This window comes from Asparagus officinalis, chromosome 10 (genome assembly GCF_001876935.1).
Source record: "Asparagus officinalis chromosome 10, Aspof.V1, whole genome shotgun sequence".
NCBI classification, from domain to species: domain Eukaryota; kingdom Viridiplantae; phylum Streptophyta; class Magnoliopsida; order Asparagales; family Asparagaceae; genus Asparagus; species Asparagus officinalis.
Window position 1 is genome coordinate 36,503,975 of NC_033803.1, and position 25,662 is coordinate 36,529,636.

The following is a 25,662-nucleotide window of genomic DNA, read 5'->3' on the forward strand; positions in this document are numbered from 1 at the left end:
TGGGAGCTTGAGGATAGATGATTCTCATGGTAGCTTGAGAATAGAGGTGTAAAATAGCACAATGGAACGTAGGTTGAAGCGTGGAATGAGACAGCGAATCGAAGAATCGAAGAATTAGTTTTCAGCCTGTGAGTCGACTCATAACAGTCATGAGTCTGCCTATCATGAGTCGACTCACGAAACCCAGCCGTTTGTTACCAGTATCTGACGAGTCGACTTATCTCAGTCATGATTCGACTCATTGCTAGTTTTGTGTTTTGTCCAGTTTCGGACGAGTCGACTCATCTCAGTCTTGAGTCAACTCATCGAAGGTTTCCTGGTTCGTTTGAGTTTCTGTTTACACGAATTCTTGTTGGGTTTGGGCTTGGTTATTTACCACTTTACCATCCACGTTGTTACACCTATATAAGGGATTGTTTAGGGTTTCTAATCAATTAGATGTAATCAAAGTAAGATTCTAATCAAGATTGATTAGGATTTAGAGAGAATTAAGAGTTTGTTCTCGATTCTAGTGAGATTGTGAGAGAGGGATTGTAATCTTTTCATACTCATAATCTAGAGAGGGTATTTTCCTTCACCATATACTGAATTGTTCTTGTGTTTCTGTCATCCTCTTCTCAACCCACATTTGATAATTTTATGATCAAAGGTGCTCGCACGACGACTCGTATCAAGTTGGTATCAGAGCGATCAGATCCTGTGAAGGGGGCATGCTGTGTATTGTCCTGACTCGATCGTAATACAAGAAGCAGTCCAGGTTTTAAGGAAGAAGAATATGGCTAAATGAGACAATTCAGCCAGGATTGATGCATTAGAGAAGCAGATCGAGACGATAGGGTCTACTCTTACACAACTCGCCAGTCTTATCCATAGAGGTGATAAAGAAGGTGAATATTCTTTAATGTCCAAGAAGAAAATTGTGGAGTCCGATGTGGAGAGAGTGGATTCAGATCCCGACGAGAAGGAGGAGACAGTTAAGGCTGCATTGCATCAAGGGGGTAAGAATTCTTACTAGAACCTGAAGATTGACTTCAAGATGGAGATTCCTATTTATGATGAGAGTGTCAATGTAAAGAAACTCGATGATTGGATCGAACGTATGGAGATGTATTTCACTCTCTACGGATATTCGTCCAAGGAGAAGATTATGTTCACGACTTTGAAGCTTTCAGGGCATGCATTGATGTGATGAAAATCCTACTACAAGCAGGAGAAGAAGGCGGTGTCGTGGAACAAGTTCAAGGAGTTATTGAGGAAGCAGTTCTACCCAGTGGGATTCCTTGAGGAGTGTTGGTATAAGTGGTACGACTTACGTCAAAAGGTCAATCAAATCATTCAAGAATACACCACGGAGTTCCAGTAGCAGGCGATGGTTCTTAACATTGTGATGGAGGAATATTCTATTTTTGTGAAGTATATGGCGGGTTTGAGTGATTACATCCGGAAGGAGATGAAGTTATTCACAGTCGAGACTATTGTAGAGGCGAGCATGAAGGCTATTACTATTGAGGGCAAGCAGAAGAAGGGCAACGAGACTAAGGGAGACTCTAAACAGACGGAAGGTGAGTCTAGTGGTTCCAAACATAAAGAGGAGAAGAAGGGTTATCCAGGGAAAGCAAAACTAATTTGTAGTCAATGCGAGAAGACATGGCATGTTGCTGATCGGTGCTGGGAGAAGTATCATCATCTCAAGCAAAGAGGATTGAAGAAGAAAGATGAGAAAAAAACATATGTGATAGCTTAAGGTCCGAAAGAAGTCCCGAGGATAACAGAGCCTAACAGCAGTCTCAACCTTATGACGGGAAGACAGGCCACGAAGGAGGACGACGACCCGAGAGAGCAACTCTTTGTGCTTAAGTTGCAAGTGAAGACCAGTTTGGTTGATACCATAGTTGATCCGGGCAGCGAGAAAAATTTGATATCCGAGGCCTTGGTTCAGAAGCTGGGTCTGAAGACGGTCAAGCATCCGAAGCCCTATCTATTGGGGTGGATTCAGAAGGAGACGTGACTGAGTGTAGTTGATCAATGCACTTTTAGATTTGTGCTCCACGAGTCGTATATTAACGAGGTCACGTGTGATATCATTTCATTGGATGTTTGTCAAGTTATACTGGGCAATCCGTACTTATGGGATAGATACACGATCAACGAAAGGCGGGCTCAAAAGTACACATTCACCAAGGATGGTGAAAAGTTTATATTTTGTTCGGCGTCTCTTTCGAGGGAGGCAAATTTGGTGAGGGTGACGCGAACGAAGAGGCTAGTGAATGCAAGGAAGAAGTTCGTCTCGCTATACATTAGACTTCATGATGAGCCATCGAAAAGGAGTTGCATATTAGAGTGGAATACAACTACGATGAGGTGAGAAACGAAGGAGTAATTTCTATTTGTACATCGATATCAGGTTCCTAGCAAGGCTAAGTGGTTCAACAGGGAAGGAGGAGCTCATGAGTTTCCTCAGCTAAAGTTCTAACTTGAACGGGACTTCAACTTCCTAAAAGGAGGGACCCATGATACGAGTGTATTTTCTCTTTGGAACTTAGTGATCCTCATGGGAGCTTGAGAATAGATGATTTTTATGGTAGCTTGAGAATAAAGGTGTAAAATAGCACAATGGAACGCAAGTTGAAGCGTGGAACGAGACGACAAATCGAAGAATCGAAGCATCCGGTTTTTAGCCCATGAGACGACTCATAACAGTCATGAGTCGACTCATCAGGTTAAGTCGACTCATGCCTGTCATGATTCGACTCACAAAACCTAGCCGTTTGTCACCAGTCTTTGACGAGTCGACTCATCTCAGTCATGAGTCGACTTATTGCTGGTTTTGTGTTTTGTCCAGTTTCGGACGAGTCGACTCATCTCAGTCGTGAGTCGACTCATTGAAGGTTTCCTAGTTTGTTTGGGTTTCTGTTTGCACGAATTCCTGTTGGGTTTGGTCTTGGTTATTTACCACTTTACCATCAACGTTGTTACATCTATATAAGGGATTGTTTAGGGTTTCTAATCAATCAGATGTAATCAAAGTGAGATTCTAATCAAGATAGATTAGAGTTTAGAGAGAATTGAGAGTTTGTTCTCGATTCTAGTGAGATTGTGAGAGAGGGATTGTAATCTTTTCATACTCATAATCTAGAGAGGGTATTTTTCTTCGCCACATACTGAATTATTCTTGTGTTTCTGTCATCCTCTTCTCAACCCACCTTTGATAATTCCGCAATCAAAGGTGCTCGCACGGCGACTCGTATTAATAAAAGTGTAATAATATATAATAAAGTATTGTTTATCAGTTATGAATGTTCGGTGTAGATGATTCCCCGTAATGAGACCGCGACTGTATCATACTAGGAGTATTGGATGTTTCTCGCAACGAGACCGTGGCTATACTAATACTCAAAGATGATCGAGATTTTTTCCGATTGGGCTGATATGCATATACTCTGTTGTATGATCATCTGGATGCATCATCCGGAAATAGAGAGATAAAACCTATTACCGCAGAACGATTGAGTAAGGACGTTGAATCCACATGATATTGTGAAAACCTTACAAAAGTATCGTTATTTCATGTAGCCAGATTAGGGAGATAAAACCTAATGCCGCAGAGTGATTGAGTAAGAACCTTACAAAAGTATTGCTATTGCACGTAGAGATGCATATATACATATTTTATAGTGGTAGTTTACACCCATGTTAGATTACCCAAGAGTAGGGTGCTTTCTTTGGTATATGGCATACATGATATGGCCTATGGTGTTTTGAGTTGTGAGATATTCTTTTATTATTGCACTAACTACTCGAGAGTAGTTCGAGATGTGACGTCGGTTCTATATAGTTAAAGTTTGGAGTATTTTCTTTTGAGTGTTGTGTTCATTCATAGAGTTAGAATTAGTATTTAGGAACTCACAATTTGAGACATATGGTATATACATAAGGGTTTCCTTGTTTGAATTATTTTACTCGACGTACCAGTCTCATGTTGTTGGTTTCTAATTATTCATTTTTTTAGATTGTTTATCTCTAGTTCGGTGTTAATGTTTAGATATCTACAAATTAAGACATATGGTATATACATAAGGGTTTTTTTGTTTGGATTATTTCGCTCGACGTACTACGTCTTATTTTATAGGTGTCTAAATATTAATTCCATTAGATATGGGGAAAATAATCCAGGTAGACTATACTTAATAGGTAGAGCATCCACTTCCTCTAGCAGCCCTTCCCCTAGGGACAGATGGAGATGATCTTGCTGTAACACTCTGATGCTCTTGTTGTTATTCTTTTTATTTGAAATGTCTCTTTCAGGCAGCTCAGAGTTTCGAAGAGTCACAGGATAACAGAGTTCTAACATAGTCGCCGTCGTACAATCTTAGTATCTGAAGCTCCACTGTATAGTTACATTCATTGTTTAGATTTTAGAGTTGTATTCATTTTATAAAGGCATAGTGCCTTAGTATGAGATTTAGTTGATTCATGTTGAGACATTTTATTATTACAGATATCAGATGTACTTCGGTTGAGACATGATTCTTTTATTTATGAGATCTCTTCTTCTATATCTAGTATATTGTTTTTACTTCCTCATTTTGCCTCTTTTGTACCTTCACTTCTTATTGATTCTACTAGAGGATATTATTATGATTGGTGAAACGTGTTAATGCACTGTGTGGGTGCATGGCAGGTTTGACAATCCAGGTTTTACCTTGGACTGTAGCCTTGTGAGAACCCTGGGGCGTTACAGTTGGTATCGGAGATCTACTTTCAGCATCCTTAGGATCATCCTTTATCGAGTCATGGAGCTATGATAGAGTTTCATAGGATTCATGTATAGAGTTCGCTAGGAATTCCTAGAATGAGTGAGGATGTTATATACATATATTCAAAAATTATGAAATTTTTTTATGACCATCTTACTTTGATTGAAAAGTATTTGCGTAAATACTATGTGATACATTATGTTATGTATATATGTTTGCGACCTTATTTACTGTATCCATTAAGCTATCCTCTTGATATTATAAATGTTAGGACGAGGATGCAGTCAAGATAAAACTTGTACCCGAAGAGATGGGCAAGCAGAGCCCAAGCCGCAGTAGACTTCATAGTTTCTGATCGACTTCGTAACGCCGATCGCAGAAGCAAAGACTAGTAACACTTGTGGAGCGAGTAACGAGCCACATTATATTTTCTAGAGTTCCACCACCAGTTGTACCAGTCATGCCTATTGAAGAGGTAATACCAATAATTTCACCATCATCACAACCAGCTGTTGATCGAGCCGTAGAGCAGGAGGCTTGGCTCTGTAATAAGAAAGACATCAAACACTAAGAATATCATAGTTTCGGGGCACATCGAATTTATGTACATACTATAAAGGGAAGAAATATGTGAAGATTTCTTAATGTTGACTCAATACTAAAGCAGAGTTAGATGTATTCAGCATAGAGGATATCACCGGAGGATAGCAACGGAGGATGACACCGACTTTAGATTTTTACCGGAGCAGCGAATACCAATTATTTGGGAAAATTTTATTTGCTTCTTTCACAAGTAGTAGAGCTAGTCCCATTAAAGTAGAGAGATATGCACGTAGTTAATTATAGAATTATGACCAACATGACAATGGTAAGGGAAGGGGACCTGTTGTGAAATCTAAAGAGCCCAAGCAGCATGGTAATGATTTTTACTGCCAGCAACAAGGACAGCATAAGAAGAGAGCACAAGATCAAACATAGAGCAAAGTATTGTCATAGTATACCAGCAGGAGGCTAGCATGATAGAGGTCAGAGTTAGCAGTCTCAGGGTTACGGTTACAGCTAGTAGCAGAGGATTTGAGGCACCTTCAGCCGTCTCGAGGATTGAGGGGCCAATAGGCTAGATTCGTGCTATTCAGAAGATTACTAAGGGACAGATAGTCCCATATGTTCCATCACCATCAGCGTAGCAACTCGCCAACCACTGGCAGAGTTTATGCAATCGTATCGCGTGATCATGGTGCGAGCGGAGCTTTCTTATTGATTTTCTTTCCAGCTCAAATCTTGTTGATTCAGAAGCTTCACATTCGTTTATCTATCATGATGTCATGATTAGACTTCAACTTGTAGTGTAGCCTTTAGGTGTTCCCTTATCAGTTTCTACTCCTTTAGGAGAGGTGTCTCTCTTAGAGAGTATCTATAAGAGATGTGTCGTCAGTTTAGACGACTCAGAGTCCGTGGTCGATTTGATCGTCCTTCGAACATCCGATGTTTGATGTTATTCTTGGTATGGATTGGTTATCATCCTACCACGTTAGTATAGACTATTTTGTAAAGATAGTCAGCTTGTTAGCATTTAATGTATTTTATATATATTAGCAACATCTTAGGGTAATTAGAATGCAGAGTCATTTTTGGCATACGTTAAGGAGGTGATGATACAGGATCGAAGTGCAGTTTTGAGTGAGACCGAAGTCATCTCAGAGTATCAGGATATCTTTCAGGACATACCAAGATTTCCTCCAAAGAGAGAGATTGTTTTCCAGCATTGAGTTACAGTAGACATCGTACCGATATTCTGATCACCCTATCATATGGTACCCGCTGTAGGCGTATAAAATTGCTTATAGATCCCTTAGCACAGCTCAGCACAAACCGACGAACCAACGAGGGGACGAGGTTAATGAGCCGCACGCAAACAACGGAATAAATCCACTCGCGTGCGGAATCAAGCTAACGGGTTGAAGAGTCAACGAGTCATCCAACCAAGGGCGGACTCGGACGAATCACGATAGAATCAAGATCAGTTTCGGACTCGAACTCAGAAGTGGATTTACTGCCAAATCAAGAATCGGATTTACTGCCAAATCAGGTCAACGAATCAGAGTCTAAGTCAACCACACAACCGAATCACGGACAGAACCGAAAAACGGATATAACGAAAAATGATAAAACCACGACGGCCTAAGGGGGGCTCGGCCAAAGCCAGCCACCTATAGTGGCTCGGCCAAAGCGAGCACCCATGGGTGGCTCGGCTTTGGGTGGCTCGCGCCAAGCCGAGCCACCCATGGGTGGCTCGGTGGCGCGAGCCACCTATGAGCCAGCCTATAGGTGCTCGGCCCAGAAGCGGCCACCTAATAGTGGCTCGCCAAGAGCGCGAGCCACCTATAGGTGCTCGGCCCAGAGCCGGCCACCTATAGGTGTCGGCCAGATCCTGTGCGCGGGCACAGTTCAGAGAGCCTTATAAATAGGCCCCCTTGTTCATTTGTCAAAGGCTTGGAAATTTTGGAGAGGCGAAAGCTCTGTGCTGATGAAGACTCAGATCTAAAAAAGATCCAAGCTTTGGGACTTCGAGGACTTGTTCATCACAGATCTGGTGCTCGCGATCGTCAACGCCAAATAAGGCAAGAGTTCGAGAGGACCGGATCTCAGATCTACGCAGGCGTACTCCGGATCAAAGCTTGATCTTTGATCCCGAGAATTAAAGGCTACTATTTCCTTGGGCGAAATAGTACCCTCGGCTATTATTTCCTTAGCAAAATAATACCCGTCATACTGCGTAGATCCGACCGGCATCTAGATCCGCGGTGGTCCACGATAAACCCAGGCGCATGCAAAGAACCCACAAAGCGAGCGACCGCAAATAGGAGCTCGCGATTTGTTCGACAAAAGAGAAAAGTTGTAATTTTTATTTCTTTTTTTTGATCTCGTTGTAACCGGATCTTATAAAAAGACCGATTTTTGTAATCGAAAAATAGTTACAAGAGTGCAATGAATCAATGAAGAAAGACACGATTTTTCCCGGACAATCTGGCGACCACAGTGGAGCTCGATCTCGCTGTCGAGATCGGAAGCGTCGCAGCCGCGGATCTCGATCCGTCGTGGAGGAGGTCGAATACGAGTTCGACCAGCAATGAAGTTGCGAGGAAGTATTACTTGTCGTCCTCGTCCGGATCAACCTCCCCCCACAAGTCCAAGAAGCTCTCCTCACAGAGAAAAACTCGTTGGTATGAAGACGTGGAAAACACCAACGAAGATCTCGCCCCGCTGGATGCCAAAGTCGCTATCGGGTGAGTTCCTCCAATTCCCACCAGGTCGGATCTGCTCTGGCCAACCCTTCTGCACAGGGGGCATGGTGACTCTCTCGAAGAGAGCCCGCCAAAGCAACGTCAACGCCTTGCGAAACAATTCGCAAAGGCCATGGAGTCTGTTGACGGGATCCGCTACAACGTGGATCTGAAAGACAGAGGAGGCAAAACAGCCTCAACAACTGAAGAATGGCAGCTCCTCAAGCGCGCAACGAACGAATGGATGCCGGTCAAACGGAATGCGTTCGACCACTTGAAGAGCGGATTCACAAAACCCGTGTTACTCGCACAAGCAAAAATTCTTGTGAGGAGGCCGAGAAGTTGGAGGAGGAAAGAGTGGCCAAAAAGCCATTTACCAACCGCCAAGTATGGAGCGAAGCAGCCTCCAACAAAAGTTGACACGCGCGAATCAACCCAAGTCGGCCGTATTCTAAATAGCTTCTCCGGAGATCATGCAGAATCGTCCCAAAGGAAGAAATCAGTTTTGGAGCGCCTCGGTCCAATTCCCGACGAGAGAGGCAAAGCTCCTGTTCAAGATTGTTTGGGCCCGATGAAGAAGCCGCGAACGACGCAACTGTCAGACCCTAGAGGGGGGGTGATTAGGGTCTTATGCTAATCTAATCCGATTAAATGCCAATTAAAATTAATTAACAATTTATTCTTGCAAGAAAGATATACAAGAGTTATAAGCAAGAATAAGCAATATATACAAAGTGATATATCCTATATGATGAAATATATATATGTAAGGATATATAAACTAAGGGTGATATAAACATAAACAAGATAAAGCGGATAGTGGAAATGTGAACAATAGATAATGGCGACAAGAATGATATGAATAATAAGCACAAGTGAGACGCCAAGACAATCACAAACACACACAAGATGATCACGGAGTTGGACCTTCCGTCCTAGTCTCCGCCCCCACTCCCGGGGAGAATCCACTATCACAACCGGGTTTTCTAGCGCTCACCCGAACAACGTTTACACCTCACAATTTCTCTCAAGTCCCCTCGACCTACGTCTCGCAGCTCCTCACCTCGAGGAGATCTCCACTCACACTCTCACAATGTGGCCTACACTCCAACCCTCACAGTACGATTTCTAGCTAACCGAAAACTCTACAACACTCATAATGTAACAACAAATGATTTGTCTTGAGAACTCAATTAAGCACACACTCAAGTGTTACAACTCTCACAACCCTAATATACTATGTATGCAAATACAATAAGCTCAAGTGGGTGTGTGAACAATGAGATTCAATAAACTTAACTCAATAAGAACTAGCAATAAAATTAATATGAAATTCAATAGTAAAAATGTAGGAAATAGAGTTAAGGAAACTTCTCTATAAACACAAAGAGAGGATGATGAAATGTTGAAGATGAACTCTTCAATAGCTGATTGTAAACTCCTCTTTGTAACAGCAAACCAAAACAAACTTAAACCAAAAAAAAACAGGCTTTAAACCTTGTTTAAAACTTCTTAAAACATTCTCTCACATTAGAATGAATGCAATAGAGTATATATAGCCTCCCAAGATTCAGCCAAAAATCAAACAAAATGACCAAAAGGCCCAAAACAGAAGTTCTGCAACGGCCTAGAAAATAGCCGTTGGAGACCTGACAACGATTCGGTCGATCGATAAAAATGATTGTCGACCGAGGCCGCGAAAATCGCGTCGACCGCGAACAACCTTGAAAATCCAGAAAACAAGCGGAGCATCATCGTCGACCGGCGCGGTCGACCGATATAGGAAATCGAAATTTCGGTCGACCGTACGGTCGCCGACGACTCTCTGGAAAACTACTGAGAAATGATCATTTGACGGTCGACTGTACCGGTCGACCGAAAACTGACATCCCCAGAAAAAAAAGCTGATTTTAAAACACTGTTTAAAAATATCAAATAAATTCAGAAACATGAAAATACTTGACATTTTAGCTTAACCATGTTTTGAAACATTCAAAATGAATTTGTAGACTTATAAAAGATGTATATGATTATTGTTAAGTCTATAAACCAAGAAACAATATTTCACAAATACAATAGAAAGTAAAACGTATGAGTATGTATATGAAAATATATTTGTTTCATATCTATGAAATTAAACCAAAACAACTTATCCACATAGAAAACAAGCATGTATACATAATTTTTGGAATTTATTTGTAAAAACTTTTTTGTTTGTCTACAAAACATAGGAATGCCACAAACACTAGACAAACAACATTAGTTATAAATTGTTTGTTAAACATGCATCAAAACAAGAAGGCCAACAGCAAAATGCTGGGGTCGCCGTCACCCCTCCAACATGACAAAGAGACCAGGAACAGTCATATGTGCACAAACTGCGGCATTAAGTCCAGGAGGCTCCCGCCGAGACTCACGCCCAAAAAGGCCGACGTTTCGAGGCGCTGACTCTCGAAAGTAGTGAAGGTGGCCTATAAATAGGAGGCCTAGGCTCATTTGTCAAAGGTTGGAAATTTTGGAGAGGCGAAGCTCTGCTGGATTGAAGACTCAGATCTAAAAAAGATCCAAGCTTTGGGACTTCGAGGACTTGTTCATCCAGATCTGGTGCTCGGCGATCGTCAACGCCAAATAAGGCAAGAGTTCGAGAGGACCGGATCTCAGATCTACGCAGGCGTACTCCGGATCAAAGCTTGGTCTTTGATCCCGAGAATTAAAGGCTACTATTTCCTTGGCGAAATAGTACCCTCGGCTATTATTTCCTTGGTGAAATATGGAATCATTAATGAAGAAAGCAACGAATTTTCCCGCGAACAATCTGGCGACCACAGTGGGAGCCGCCGATCTCGCTGCCGAGATCGAAGCGTCGCAGCCGCGGATCTCAATCCCGGTCGTGGAGGAGGTCGAATACGAGTTCGACCAGCAGAAGTTCGAGGAGTACTTGTCGTCCTCGTCCGGAAAAACCTCCCCCCACAAGTCCAAGAAGCTCTCCTCCAGGAGAAAAACTCGTTGGTATGAAGACGTGGAAAACACCAACGAAGCTCGCCCCGCGCTGGATGCCAAAGTCGCATCGGGTGAGATTCCTCCAATTCCCAACCAGGTCGGATCTGCTCTGGCCAACCCTTCTGCCACAGGGGGCATGGTGACTCTCTCGAAGAGAGCCCGCCAACGGCAACGTCAACGCCTTGCGAAACAATTCGCAAAGGCCATGGAGTCTGTTGACGGGATCCGCTACAACGCGGATCTGAAGAACAAGAGAGGCAAACAGCCTCAACAACAGATGAACGGCGCCTCTTCCAAGCCCCCAACAATGGAATGGGTCCGTGTCAAACGAAATTGTTCGACGCTGGAAGAACGCATCCGCAAACGCCGCGCACTATCAGCGCAGGCGCGGGCTCAAGCCGAAGAAGCCCGCAGGAGATTGCAGAAGGATGTGGCCAAGAAGCCGCCACTAACCCGCCAAGTATGGAGGCCGAAGCAGCCTCCAACAAAAGTTCGACCACCGGCGAATCAACCCAAGTCGCCGGTAATTCTAATAGCTTCTCCGGGAGATCATGCAGAATCGTCCCAAAGGAAGAAATCAGTTTTGGAGCGCCTCGGTCCAATTCCCGACGAGAGAGGCAAAGCTCCTGTTCAAGATTGTTTGGGCCCGATGAAGAAGCCCCGAACGACGCAACTGTCAGACCCTAGAGGGGGGGTGATTAGGGTCTTATGCTAATCTAATCCGATTAAATGCCAATTAAAATTAATTAACAAGTTGTATTCTTGCAAGAAAGATATACAAGAGTTATAAGCAAGAATAAGCAATATATACAAAGTGATATATCCTATATGATGAAATATATATATGTAAGGATATATAAACTAAGGGTGATATAAACATAAACAAGATAAACAGGATAGTGGACAATGTGAACAATAGATAATGGCGACAAGAATGATATGAATAATAAGCACAAGTGAGACGCCAAGACAATCACAAACACACAAAGATGATCACGGAGTTCGGACCTTCCGTCCTACGTCTCCGCTCCCCACTCCCGGGGAGAATCCACTATCACAACCGGGTTTTCTACGCTCACCCGAACAACGTTTACACCTCACAATTTCTCTCACGGAGTTCAGTCCCCTCGACCTACGTCTCCGCTCCTCACCTCGAGGAGATCTCCACTCACACTCTCACAATGTGGCTACACTCCACCCTCACAGTACGATTTTCTAGCTAACCGAAAACTCTACAACACTCATAATGTAACAACAAATGATTTGTTCTTGAGAACTCAATTAAGCACACACTCAATGTTACAACTCTCACAACCCTAATATACTATGTATGCAAATACAATAAGCTCAAGTGGGTGTGTGTAACAATGAGATTCAATAAAACTTAACTCAATAAGAACTAGCAATAAAAATTAATATGAAATTCAATAGTAAAAATGCTAGGAAATAGAGTTAAGGAAACTTCTCTATAAACACAAAGAGAGGATGATGAAATGTTGAAGATGAACTCTTCAATAGCTGATTGTAAACTCCTCTTTGTAACAGCAAACCAAAACAAACTTAAACCAAACAAAAACAGGCTTAAACCCTTGTTTAAAACTTCTTAAAACATTCTCTTCACATTAGAATTGAATGCAATAGAGGTATATATAGCCTCCCAAGAATTCAGCCAAAAATCCAAACAAAATGACCAAAAGGCCCAAAACAGAAGTTCTGCAACGGCTAGAAAAATAGCCGTTGGGAGACCTGACAACGATTCGGTCGACCGAAAAAATGATTCGGTCGACCGACCCGAAAATCCGGTCGACCGCGAACAACCTTGAAAATCCAGAAAACAAGCGGAGCCATCATCGGTCGACCGGCGCGGTCGACCGATATAGAAATCGAAATTTCGGTCGACCGTACCGGTCGACCGACGACTCTCTGGAAAACTACTGAGAAATGATCATTTGACCGGTCGACTGTACCGGTCGACCGAAAACTGACATCCCAGAAAAACAAAGCTGATTTTAAAACACTGTTTAAAAATATCAAATAAATTCAGAAACATGAAAATACTTGACATTTTAGCTTAACCATGTTTTGAAACATTACAAAATGAATTTGTAGACTTAATAAAAGATGTATATGATTATTGTTAAGTCTATAAACCAAGAAAACAATATTTTCACAAATACAATAGAAAGTAAAACGTATGAGTATGTATATGAAAATATATTTGTTTCATATCTATGAAATTAAACCAAAACAACTTATCCACATAGAAAACAAGCATGTATACATAATTTTTGGAATTTATTTGTAAAAACTTTGTTTGTTTGTCTACAAAACATAGGAATGCACAAACACTAGACAAACAACATTAGTAATAAATTGTTTGTTAAACATCATCAAAACAAGAAGGCCAACAGCAACATGCTGGGGGTCGCCGTCACCTCCAACATGACAAAGAGACCAGGACAGTCATGTGCACCAACTTGCGCATTGAAGTCCAGGAGCCCGCCGAGAACTCACGCCCAAAAAGGCACGTTTCGAGGCGCGTGACTCTCGAAAGTCCAAAGAAGGTAATTCACTCTCAGAAGAAAACGTTATCATCTGATGATGATTGCGTTATACCTGAGAAATCGTGCCAACACATGATAGGTGGCTCCGACTTTCAAACGGAAGAGCTGTACTATCGTGCTGGGGGTACGAGCAAAGCCAGAAAGAGAAATCCTCAAAGGCTAGAAACTCAGTGCCCTTATTCAAAGCTCATTCGGGCGGTACTATCTGAGTGCAACTGCATCAAGGCAGTCCCCGAGAGAATTTCAGTGTTCGAAAGGCTTAGTACCGAAGCGCCAAAACCAAGGCATAGGCGTTTCAGGCAAAGAAGAACGGTGGTTGAAGATGGAGAATTTCTGAGGGTCACCACCAACATGACCAGCAGAGGGACATCGACACGGGATAATCTCGAGTCGATCCTGAAAGCATCCCGACTTAGAGCCCGTCTGTAGTCCGGAACCATCAAGCGAGCAACCTATGGTAGGGTTCGGACAAGACTGCCTTCAGAAGATGAAGAATCTGATGTTGGATCCGTGGTTGCATCAGACAATACGGTATCTAGCGAGGGACAACCCCGCGAGGCACTTATGATAAGTGCGGAGCAAGTGGCCAAAATGCTTGAAGACGCCTTAGCTAAGCAACAGGAAACCTTCAGGTTCGAAATGCAGATGGCCATGCAAAACATGAGAGAAATGCATGACCAACAAATCCAAGCATTGACGAACCAGCAAGGCGAACCAAGTCGTCGCAACCAAGTTCATCAGGAGGACGAGGATACGAATGAAGCTCGTAATACTAATAATCCTCCCGTCAATGCAGGGGGTGGTAACGAGAATGCTAGCAAAAACACAGGTGAAAACTTGAAAATTAAAAATCTCGAGAGCAAAATCAACACGTTGATTTCCGCTCAAGAGATGAAGAAAACAGGCATTCCGTGTCCATACCCAAGAGAGTGGGAATCAATCCCATATCCGGCGAAGTTCAACCTAATTAACTTCACGCCGTTTGATGGGAAGGGTTCACCATGACACCGAGATATCTATCGGATCATTGCTCGATGAGAAGCAGAAGGACGGGGAGTTAGTCGACACCTTCGTCAAAAGGTTCCGGAACAAGGCGATGAACTGCCGGGACCCGATCACTGAGGAGTTTATTCTCCAGACTTGCCACAACAACCTCGCGCTGGACGTGTTGGAAGCAATGGGGATAGCACCGTCCAAAACGTGGAAGGATCTGAATGTTCGATGGGAGCAGGCTGAGCGATTCCTTAGGAGAAAGAAGGCGGAGAGAGGCCAACAGGCGACAAATGCTCCAGCACAGAATTTTAACCCAAGGGGGAAAGGTAAGGCACATGCTAATGCAGTTGATGCTAATCAAACTTTCCAATTGCAACCTCAGCAACAGCAGCAGCAAAGAGCGCCACAACAATCGCAGCCGCAATGGCAACAACGGTCTCAGAAGCAAAGAGCGGAGCCAAGATTTCCTAAGGTGTACTCCTTCAAAGATGACGAGGTGCCCGGCATCTTCAAGTACTTGTTGGAGAACAACAAAATCCAGTTGCCGGCGATCGTGGATCAAGAGGGGGCTAGCAAAGTGACGGATCCGAAGTATTGCGCATACCATAGAGCGGTCCGCCACCCTACCAAGTCGTGCTACCATCTCAAGGACAAGATCCAGGCGCTAATTGATGTAGGTGTCATAACCCCGAAGCCGTCCAAAAATATTGGAGCAAATGCGGTATCAATCAGCTTTGGATCGGTGCCCACAACATGGTTCGAGCCGAAACACGTCACCAAAGTGGGAATGAAGACGGTGAATGATGACCCACATGGACAGCGCCAAAAGGGACTTGTGCCATACACAGCCCCGAACGGCGAAATCCTCTGGGTTCATCCGGATCTCATTAGAGATGAGCAGTGGGCGACCTCCTCGAAAAGAAAGGGTAAAGGCAAGTCCTGCAATGGTACTTCCGTAATTTTCGAAGAAGATGGCGATGAAGCTCCTGTTTTCCCGCCTTCTGAAGAAGAACAAGAAGTGTTTACCACTAGAAGCGGAAACCAGTACCACTTCAACTATCCGTCACCTAGTGATCAGTTAGCTGAGCAGGGGGTGACTAAGCGGGGACCAGCCAAAACTCTCACAGAGCTGGGGGTGATTACGGTTCCTAAACTGATTGAAGATGCTCGACGACAGCCGGCGGATAAACAAAAACCCTAGGAAACACAGAATCCGAAGCAGTCTCGTTTCAGTCGTCCGATTGGAAGGGATAAACCGGAGAGTTCGAAAACCCCACGCGTCTTCAATATCATGGCTCAATTAGCCAATATTCCAGCGCGGATAACGTTGTATGAGTTGCTGCGGTTGTCTAAGGAGACTAGGGAAGCCTTACGAGAAGCCTTGGCTGATTCTGAAGCATTCCTCACTCGGGTCAAACCGGCACCTGAAGAGCTAGAACTGTCAATGCAACATTGTAACATATCGGCTAAGAACCTTCCCTGCATCACCTTCACCAAAGAGGATATGCAGACGAAGAATTCAAACCATGATCGGCCCCTATATTTCATCGGATACATTGTTTCCAGGATTGATGCTGAGACATCATATAACTTACTACTGGGTCGGCCTTGGATCCATAGTAATGTTATAGTTCCCTCCACCCTACATCAGTGTCTGAAATATGTCGACACTGGTGGAAGGGTCAGGACGGTGGTCGCGGATAAACAACCATTTAAAGGGTTTGAGAATTATTTCACTGATTCTCTCCTCTATGGTAATGAATCCGACACGGAACCATCGGTCCAGGGCACAGATAGCGGAGAAGAAGCTGATTTCGAAGCCGGATTCGATTACAATGGTGGTTTTGTTTTAAATGACATTGTACCCTTTGTAATCAATCTTGACGATGAACAATCGTTAGATGGAGGTTGTAACTGGTAACTTGCCGATAGTGAAATAAAGGATGATTTAGAGTACTCGTTGTCTCTTGATGATGCGACAAAAGGACTACACGATAATCCTGATTTACATATGCCGCTCCGATCATCTTATGTAACAAAGAAACACCTCCAGCATTCCTTCGGAACAACCCTGGTCGTGCTTGCCAAAACAGGAGTCGAAAAAGAGGTGATTTATGGTAAAGGAGAGAATTTTCCATTACCAGATCATTTCCTAAGAGAAGACGAAGAGGAAGATAAACCTGGTCGACATTTATCTAAGTATAGTCCTGAAGCGCGCAAGCTCATGGAAAAACAGGGATATGATTTCACACTCGGAGAAGGCTTGTACTTTGATCGAGGTTCCCGTATCCCAGCTAAAGCAGCATATGTGCCAAAAGGGAAACCGGATGATTATTACCGTCACAAAAGAGGCTTAGGCTATGTTTCCTCGTCTGATGATGAATGTGGTTGGCAAATTATCGATCAAATTGCTAACAAAACTAAGAACGGGTACTCTTCTGATTCTTCAGCTGGGGATTCCGACTCAAGTTTGGGGGAGATGTTCAAGAAACTAATGTCGCATATGACTACGGTCGATCCTGTGATGATAGAAGACGACGATCAAATGCCAACGTGGGAAGATCCATGGGTTCATCACCTAAACATGCAGTATGGCGATAGGTTCGAACAAAGAGAACCGCCCACTGAAGATAAAATAGTCCAAATTAACATGGGTGACGAGGCCAACCCGAAGCCCATATTCATCAGTGACAGCCTTCCCCCAAATGAGAAGGAGGAGTTAATTGCTCTCATCAGGGAGTATATTGACGTCTTTGCTTGGAACTATGAAGATATGCCAGGGCTCGACCCCAATGTGGCAATGCACCACCGCGATATCAAGCCGGATGCCAAACCTATCAAACAACAGCAAAGACAGTTTCGTCTGCAGATTATGGAAGCCATTGAGGCAGAGGTTAAGAAATTGATCGAATCAGGATTTATCCGAGAGGAGCAACATCCAGATTGGCTAGCCAATATCGTTCCGGTCATGAAGAAGAACGGTAAAATCAGGATTTGCATTGACTTCAGGGACCTGAATACGGCATGTCCAAAAGACGACTTTCCTCTCCCAATCGCAGATGTCATTATCGACAATACATGTGGATTTGAGAGAATGTCTTTCATTGATGGGTTTTCAGGATATAACCAAATCAAGATGCACCCAGATGACGAGAAGCATACAGCGTTCAGAACGCCCCTCGGTGTCTTTTGCTACACCGTGATGCCTTTCGGTCTAAAGAACGCAGGCGCCACATACCAACGAGCAATGACTAAGATTTTCCAAGAACATCTCAGGAAAACAGTCGAGTGCTATGTTGATGATTTGGTTGTAAAAAGCCGCAACAAAGAAGATCACATCAAGGACTTGAAGACGATGTTCGATCTCATGCAAAGCCATCAATTGAAGATGAACCCTACTAAATCCTTCCTTGGAATGTCTAGCGGAAAATTCCTTGGATTCGTCGTCACCACTAAAGGTATACATATCGATCAGGTATACATATCGATCCTGACAAGGTGAAGGCGATACATGAGCTGCAACCCCCTAGAAATCTGAGAGAGCTCAGAGGACTGCAAGGGCGGCTAGCTTACATCCGGCGGTTCATCTCAAACCTTTCTGGGAAGTGCCAACCATTCTCTAAGCTAAACAAGAAAGGGGTGTCATTCATCTGGGACGACGCCTGCCAAAAAGCATTCGAAGACATCAAAACATATCTGGCGAATCCTCCTGTTCTCGTTGCACCGAAATCGGGTAAACCGTTCTTGATTTACATCAATGCGATGAACCACTCGATAAGTGCTTTACTAGCACAAGACGACAATAACGGTCACGAACAGGCAGTTTATTACCTAAGTCGGACCTTGATAGGCGCCGAGTCTCGATATCCGATGATTGAGAAAGAATGCCTCGCATTGGTATTCGCAATGCAAAAGATGCGGCATTACTTGGTTGGACAGACGATTTACGTCATTTCCAACGTTAATCCAGTACGGGTGTTTATGACGCAACCGGCCTCTATGAATTGGCGGTTAGCGAAATGGGCTCTTCTCTTGTCCCAATATGATTTGCACTTCAAACAACAGAAGTCGATCAAAGGACAAGCGATTTGCGATCTTTTGGCAGCAAACCCGACCACAGATACGGCAGAAGTATATGATGACTTGCCGGATGAAACCCACGAGGTTAACACTACGTCACACCAGCAAGTATGGCAATTATATTTCGATGGTTCTTCAAGGGCAGTTAATAAGGTAATAACCCTGGGAGGTTCTACTGTTTCCTCTGGGGTTGGAGTTGTCTTAATCTCCCCGGGGAAACATGTGATGCCTCGAGCTTATTCACTGACTAGTCCGTGCTCCAATAACGTAGCAGAGTACAACGCACTTCTCATTGGCCTCAGTTTCGCCAAAGAGCTGGGGGTCGAATATCTCAAAGCTTTTGGGGATTCTCAATTGATAGTCAACCAAGTCCGTGGAGAGTATGAAGTCAGGAACCAAGACCTGATCCCGTACCACCAGGAGGCCATCAAAATGGCAGAATCTTTTGAAGAATTCTTCATTGAATATATCCCCCGTCTCCAGAACGCTTATGCGGATGCACTAGTAGCACTAGCGGTATCACTTGCGCAGCCTCCCGAAACTGAACTATTAGTCACAGTAAGGACGCATCAACTCTGCATACCCATATACGATATGGATATGGAAGAGGAAGATGATGGAAACTCGAACGCCAAGGAGGTGAACTCAACCCAAGTTGGGTCTGAGTCCCGAGATTGGCGTTTTCCTATCATTGACTACGTCCAATATGGTATTTTACCGGAGGACGTAAAAGAAAGGGAATCAATCCGTCGAAGAGCACCAAGATTCTTCTATAATACCGAGACCCATACATTATACCATCGAGGGTACGATGGTTTGTTACTCCGATGCCTTTCGAACAAAGAAGCAGAAGAAGTTCTTAAGGAAGCACACGAAGGAGAATGCGGTGCGCATCAGCCCGGTCCCAAACTGTATGATCGCATAAGAAGAATGAGATATTTTTGGCCAATAATGGTTCGTGAGCTGAAGCGATTCCGCTTAGAGAAGTGAAGACGAACAACGTCATCAATTTCATCAAGCATCATGTCATATACCGACACGGCGTGCCAAGACGGATCATTCATGACAACGGTCCACAGTTCATAAGCAACGCTTTCGTCAGGTTTTGTGACAAGTTCAAAATTCAAGATGTTTCGTCAACAGCTTATTATCCCGCTGCGAATGGGTTAGCTGAGGCGTTCAACAAGACGATCATTAAAATCCTGTCAAAGCTCGTAAAGACCAATAAACGAGACTGGGACGATAAACTCGGTGAAGCACTCTGGGTTTATCGCACCACCATACGCACACCTACAGGAGCCACTCTCTGGTATACGGGTGTGAAGCTGTGCTACCGCTGGAAATTCAGATTCCGTCCCTTCGGATCGCCCTCGCAACGGAGATGACGACGGAGGAACAACATCAGAAGCGTCTCGAAGAGCTCGAGAGGCTGGATGAAAAGCGCTTGGAAGCTCAACAGCAAATTGAGTTTTATCAGGCCAGGATGTCTAGGGCTTTTAACAAAAGAGTCCGACAGAGAAGCTTCAAGGAAGGAGATCTGGTCCTCGCTGCTCGCCGACCAATAATTCTCACCTCCAAGAAGAAAGGTAAATTCGAACCCAAATGGGAAGGACCGTTTGTAATAGACACAGTCTATTCAAACGGCGCATATCGCCTGATTACTCAAGAGGGCGCCAGGCAATTAATGCCAATAAATGGGAAGTTCCTGAAAAAATACTATCCCTAGTATATTCAGGATAACCCATTTACCGGGAAGTTCCTTGAAGAATATTGCACTTAATATTCTAGAGGATAACCCAAAATCTTTTTTCACCACCAAAATCCCTCACTGATCAATTTCAATTGACAGTAGGTCCACTAAAAATGTCTTTCTGGCCCTCTTGACCCTTTCCATGAACAAGAGGTCCACTTTCCTTTCGGAGTCCCCTTTCGATAAACGAAAGAACTCCCTTCTTCTTCTCTTTGGTTAAGTCCTCTCATGGCTATAACCAAAGTTGAAGTTTCACTTCGATAAACAAAGAACTTATTTTTCAGTTTAGATAACCAATCCTATAAAAGGCAAGTTTATCTAGATTTTTTCCAGATTCTCAGAGTGGAGATCCCACTCCTAGTTTCTTTTGTACTGGAAATAGAATATAAAATTCTTCCTTTCCAGAATCAAGGAATAGAATATAAAATTCTTCCTTCCTTGTTTTCGGGTTTGCCTTCACCCTAAAAGAAGACCGGGAAACAGAATATAAAATTCTTCCTTTCCTGCACTGATCTTTTCCAAAATTTATCAATTTAAGATTCATCCTAGGCAGTTTATCCCGAATCCTAAGTAGGGATAAGTCTGCGCCTAACACGCGCTGCCGGTTTAGTCTTTTTCTGTGGAAAAAGACACAGAGTTCGATTCTGGGGTATTCTATCCTGAAACCTAAGCAAGGATAAGTCTGCGCTTAACCCGTGCCGCCGGTTAGTTCTTAACCGTTAAAAAGAACACCCATTCACATATTCAACATTGTGACAGGTTGTTATTAATAACACCAGAATCCATGCCTTACACGTATGGGGAATTTCATCCTGAATCCTAAGAAAGTTAATGCCGACGCCTAACACGCGTCGCCGGTTTAGTCTTTTTCCGTGGAAAAAGACACCAGAGTTCGATTCTGGGGTATTTTATCCCGAAGCCTAAATAGGGATAAGTCAGCGTCTAATACACGTTGCTGGGTAGCCTATTCCCATAACAATGGCGAAGTCTACGTATTCGAAGTCGTAGCAGCAAAGTCTCAGAGAATTCACTCTCTCAGCAAAACGTTACATGCGGAATGGATTTAGACAATTCGAATGCTAGCCCGACTCAAACGGTAGTCGGTAAAGGCTAATCAAATCCGTTGAAGGCTGGGGGTTAGCCAAAAACCCTAAAGTCAATGCCTAACACGCGTCGCCGGGTAGTCTATTCCCGTGAGAAAGACGAAGTCTACGTATTCAATATCGTAGCACTAAGAGCATTAACTCTCTTAGCACAACGTCACATGCGGAACGGATTTAGACAATCTGCATGCTAGCTCGACTCAAACGGTAGTCGGTAAAGGCTAATCAAATCCGTTAAAGGCTGGGGGTTAGCCAAAAATCCTAAAGTCAACGCCTAACACGCGTCGCCGGGTAGTCTATTCCCGTGAGAAAGACGAAGTCTACGTATTCAATATCGTAGCACTAAGAGCATTAACTCTCTTAGCACAACATCACATGCGGAACGGATTCCGATAATCCGCATGCTAGCCCGACTCAAACGGTAGTCGGTAAAGGCTAATCAAATCCGTTAAAGGCTGGGGGTTAGCCAAAAATCCTAAAGTCAACACCTAACACGTGTCGCCGGGTAGCCTATTCCCGTAACAATGGCGAAGTCTATGTATTCAATATCATAGCACAAAGTCTCAGAGAATTTACTCTCTTAGCACAAGTTACATGCGGAACGGATTTAGATAATCCGCATGCTAGCCCGACTCAAACGGTAGCCGGTAAAGGCTTATCAAACCCGTTGAGGGCTGAGGGTTTGCCAAAAATCCTGTAAGTATTACGACCGTGGGGAGCACAATCAACAGAGAAACATAACGATAAAAAGGGGAGTGCGCTAAAGAAAAGACTTTGTTTTATTAATAAAATCAGACCAAGTTGAGATACAAGAAGACGTCTCAAATCAGATCTAACAAACTGAAGGAAGCAATTTTAGCCTTAACAGCGGCAAGTTCCTCTGCGTGTTCCGCTCGAACCTTCTCCTCTTCTTCCTTCTGAAGCTTGGTATAAGCAAGAACGGCGGCAGCGTTGGCAGTTACGTCTTCTCGGCGCAACGCGTGAAGAACCTCCAGCTCTCTTCTATAAACATTTTGAACTCTGGTGCTCTCGAGCTCAAAATCTTTTAGAGTCTTCTCCCCTTGGACGGTCCTAATCCCTGTCCTATCAGCAATGCCGTTATAAGCATCTATCTTAGTCCGCAGACGACGTTGCCGTTCGTACAAATTCGCAACGATGATTTCTTGCTCTGATATGCGTCTCGTTCGGGCCTTACGCTCGTGCATCCTCTGAGTCTGAGCATCGATCATGAGCGGTGTGACCTCATCATGTGAGTCGAAGTGTACTAGCTCTTCCAAACGATACATGAGTTCCTCTAAGCAAGTCAACCTTAACTCACATCGTCCAGCTAGCCGGAGGCCACCTACACGCTGAATGTCTTTAAGACTATCTGTTATGAAAGGGAGCAAATCATAAAATCTTCCCCGTCCAGAAATAATGACGGTGGCCGTTTGTTGCATAACCTTCTCTACTTTTTGGAGGATGCCCTGCACGGATTCGGAGACCGGGAGGACAGATTCTTGGTCAGACATAATTGCAGCAATGGGATCCTCTTCCCCTTCATCGTCGGATATTAGGATGATTTCGGGACTCACCATCCTCCTATCACGGGAATTCAACCGAGGAAGTGGACCGATAGCCTGCCTGGCGGAAACCGAAGATAAAACATCCCCACGATGTCCGTTCACCGCATGAGATGAAAATGCTCCGGAAGGATACTCAACTGAAAACAAGCAATTAAACGTTTGTTAATTCCAGTTATAAAAGGAAATTGAACTCATCTTACGAATGGGTAAGATAGAGTCATTGCCTTATAAAGGATGAGACGATTTGGCCACGTTGTGCATTCATAAGATAGGGTATATCGACAATATGTCCCTGCCTTATAAGGCACAATGCAGCGTCAAAACGCCCCCTTTATTTTGAGATATGGTTTTGACCAAGCAAAACATATCTTTAAAGCGTCGATCCTCACCAAGGAGAACAATGTGGGGTAAAAAGGACTAATTTGCAAATTTCCAAGAAAAAATAGACTAATTTGTAAATTTCCAAAAAATAGCTCACCAGCATATGAGGGAGGCACGTCATCAGTCGACGCAACAGGGGAGCGACCTCTCGGGACACGAGACATGATAATCTGCGAAATAAATTAGGGATCAGATCCAGAAAAGAAGTTTCTTTTGCAATTAAAATCCCTCAGAGCTCCAAATTTTACCCCCTGAAAGAGGAGCTCTAAGCGCCAAATCATAAACCCTAATCCTCACATGCGACCCCACAAATTCATAAATTGAATTAAGCATGAAATATGCTAAAATTGTGGAGGATTTACCTGAGGGAAAGCTCGAAGACCCGACAAAAATCAAATCTTGAAAGAGGCTCAATCCACATGCTCGAGGGGCCTGAGAGGAATTTTTATATGAAGATTTTTGAGGGATTTTTCAGCCTAAGATCCAAAGATCTAGGGTATTTATGAAGATTTGAGGGAAAGAGAATGCAAGAGGGAGAGGAATCCAAGAAAGAGGAGGAAAAGGGGGGCCGGCCCTAGAGGAGGAAAAGAGGAGGAAAAAGAACCCCTTTTATAATGTGAACCAGCCTTGAACCAGACCGGACCAGGTTGAACCAGACCAGACCAGTCCAAATCAGTTCAAAAGAGGTTGAACCAGGACAAACCAGTCTGAACCAGGCCAAACCAGACTGAACCAGACCAGACCAGTCTGAACCAGTCTGAACCAGTCCAGAACCAGCTTTGAACCAGGTCGAACCAGTCCTGAACCAGGTTGAACCAGTTTGAACCAGATTCGAACCAGAATTCAAATTGAAGCTGAATCGAGCATCGAAACAACTTCAAATCGACCGAGGGTTCAATCCTTTGTTTATGCTTGCTTCTCCCACACATTCGGAAGGATCGAAAGATTTTTTGAGCCGAATTACTACCTTTTTTGGCTCATTATCAAGCCGGTTCAGCTCATTATCAGGCCGGTTCAGCTCATTCGGGTACAGAAATTACTCCAATAAGGTATATGAGTATAAACTGTTCCCTATTTTTGGTTGAGAAGTTCTTGGAGAATATTTTTCTAAATATTCTTAAGGATAACTCAACAACACTACGCCGGACAACGCGTCGCAAATAAAGACTCAACGCCAACATTCGAGGGTCAGTTCTATGTTGAACCAACAAACATGAGCTAAAGATCATAAAATCAGGAATCAACTTCAAATTCGAAATTCCGACAACGGTCAGACAATAAATGCAGCACCGAAGACCTTACAGACATTCGACAAAGCACCGAATAGCCTAAAGGATTGAAGGAATCAAGAATAGAAGCCACTCCAAATATCCCGAAGGATGGGACAATCATATCCAAAGTATTCCAGACTCTTCTATAAAAGAACGAGGCTGAAATACTTTGGAGGGGGTATCTGTAGGCGTATAAAATTGCTTATAGATCCCTTAGCACAGCTCAGCACAAACCGACGAACCAACGAGGGGATAAGGTTAACGAGCCGCACGACGAAGCGGATTAACGAGGCTACGAAGCTAATGAACCGCACGCAAACAACGGAATAAATCCACTCGCGTGCGGAATCAAGCTAACGGGTTGAAGAGTCAACGAGTCATCCAACCAAGGGCGGACTCGGACGAATCACGATCGAATAAAGATCAGTTTCGGACTCGAACTCAGAAGTGGATTTACTGCCAAATCAAGAATCGAATTTACTACCAAATCAGGTCAACGAATCAGAGTCTAAGTCAACCACACAACCGAATCACGGACAGAACCGAAAAACGGATACAACGACAAAACGACAAAACCACGCCTAAGGGGGGCTCGGCCAAAGCCAAGCCACCCATAGGTGGCTCGGTGGCCGAGCCACCCATAGGTGGCTCGGCCAAGGCCGAGCCACCCATGGGTGGCCCTCGGTCGCCAGCACCTATGGGCGTGGCTCGCGCGAGAGCCAGCCACCTATAGGATGGCCTCCGGCCGCCCAGAGCCCGGCCGCACCTATTAGGTATCGCGACCCCAGATCTGTGCGCGGAGCCACAGTGCAGCAGAGCCTAGAAATAGCCCCCTTGCGTTCAGTTGTCCAAAGGTTTGGGAATATTTTGGAGACGCCGAAGCTCTGCTGCGATTGAAGACTCAGATATCTAAA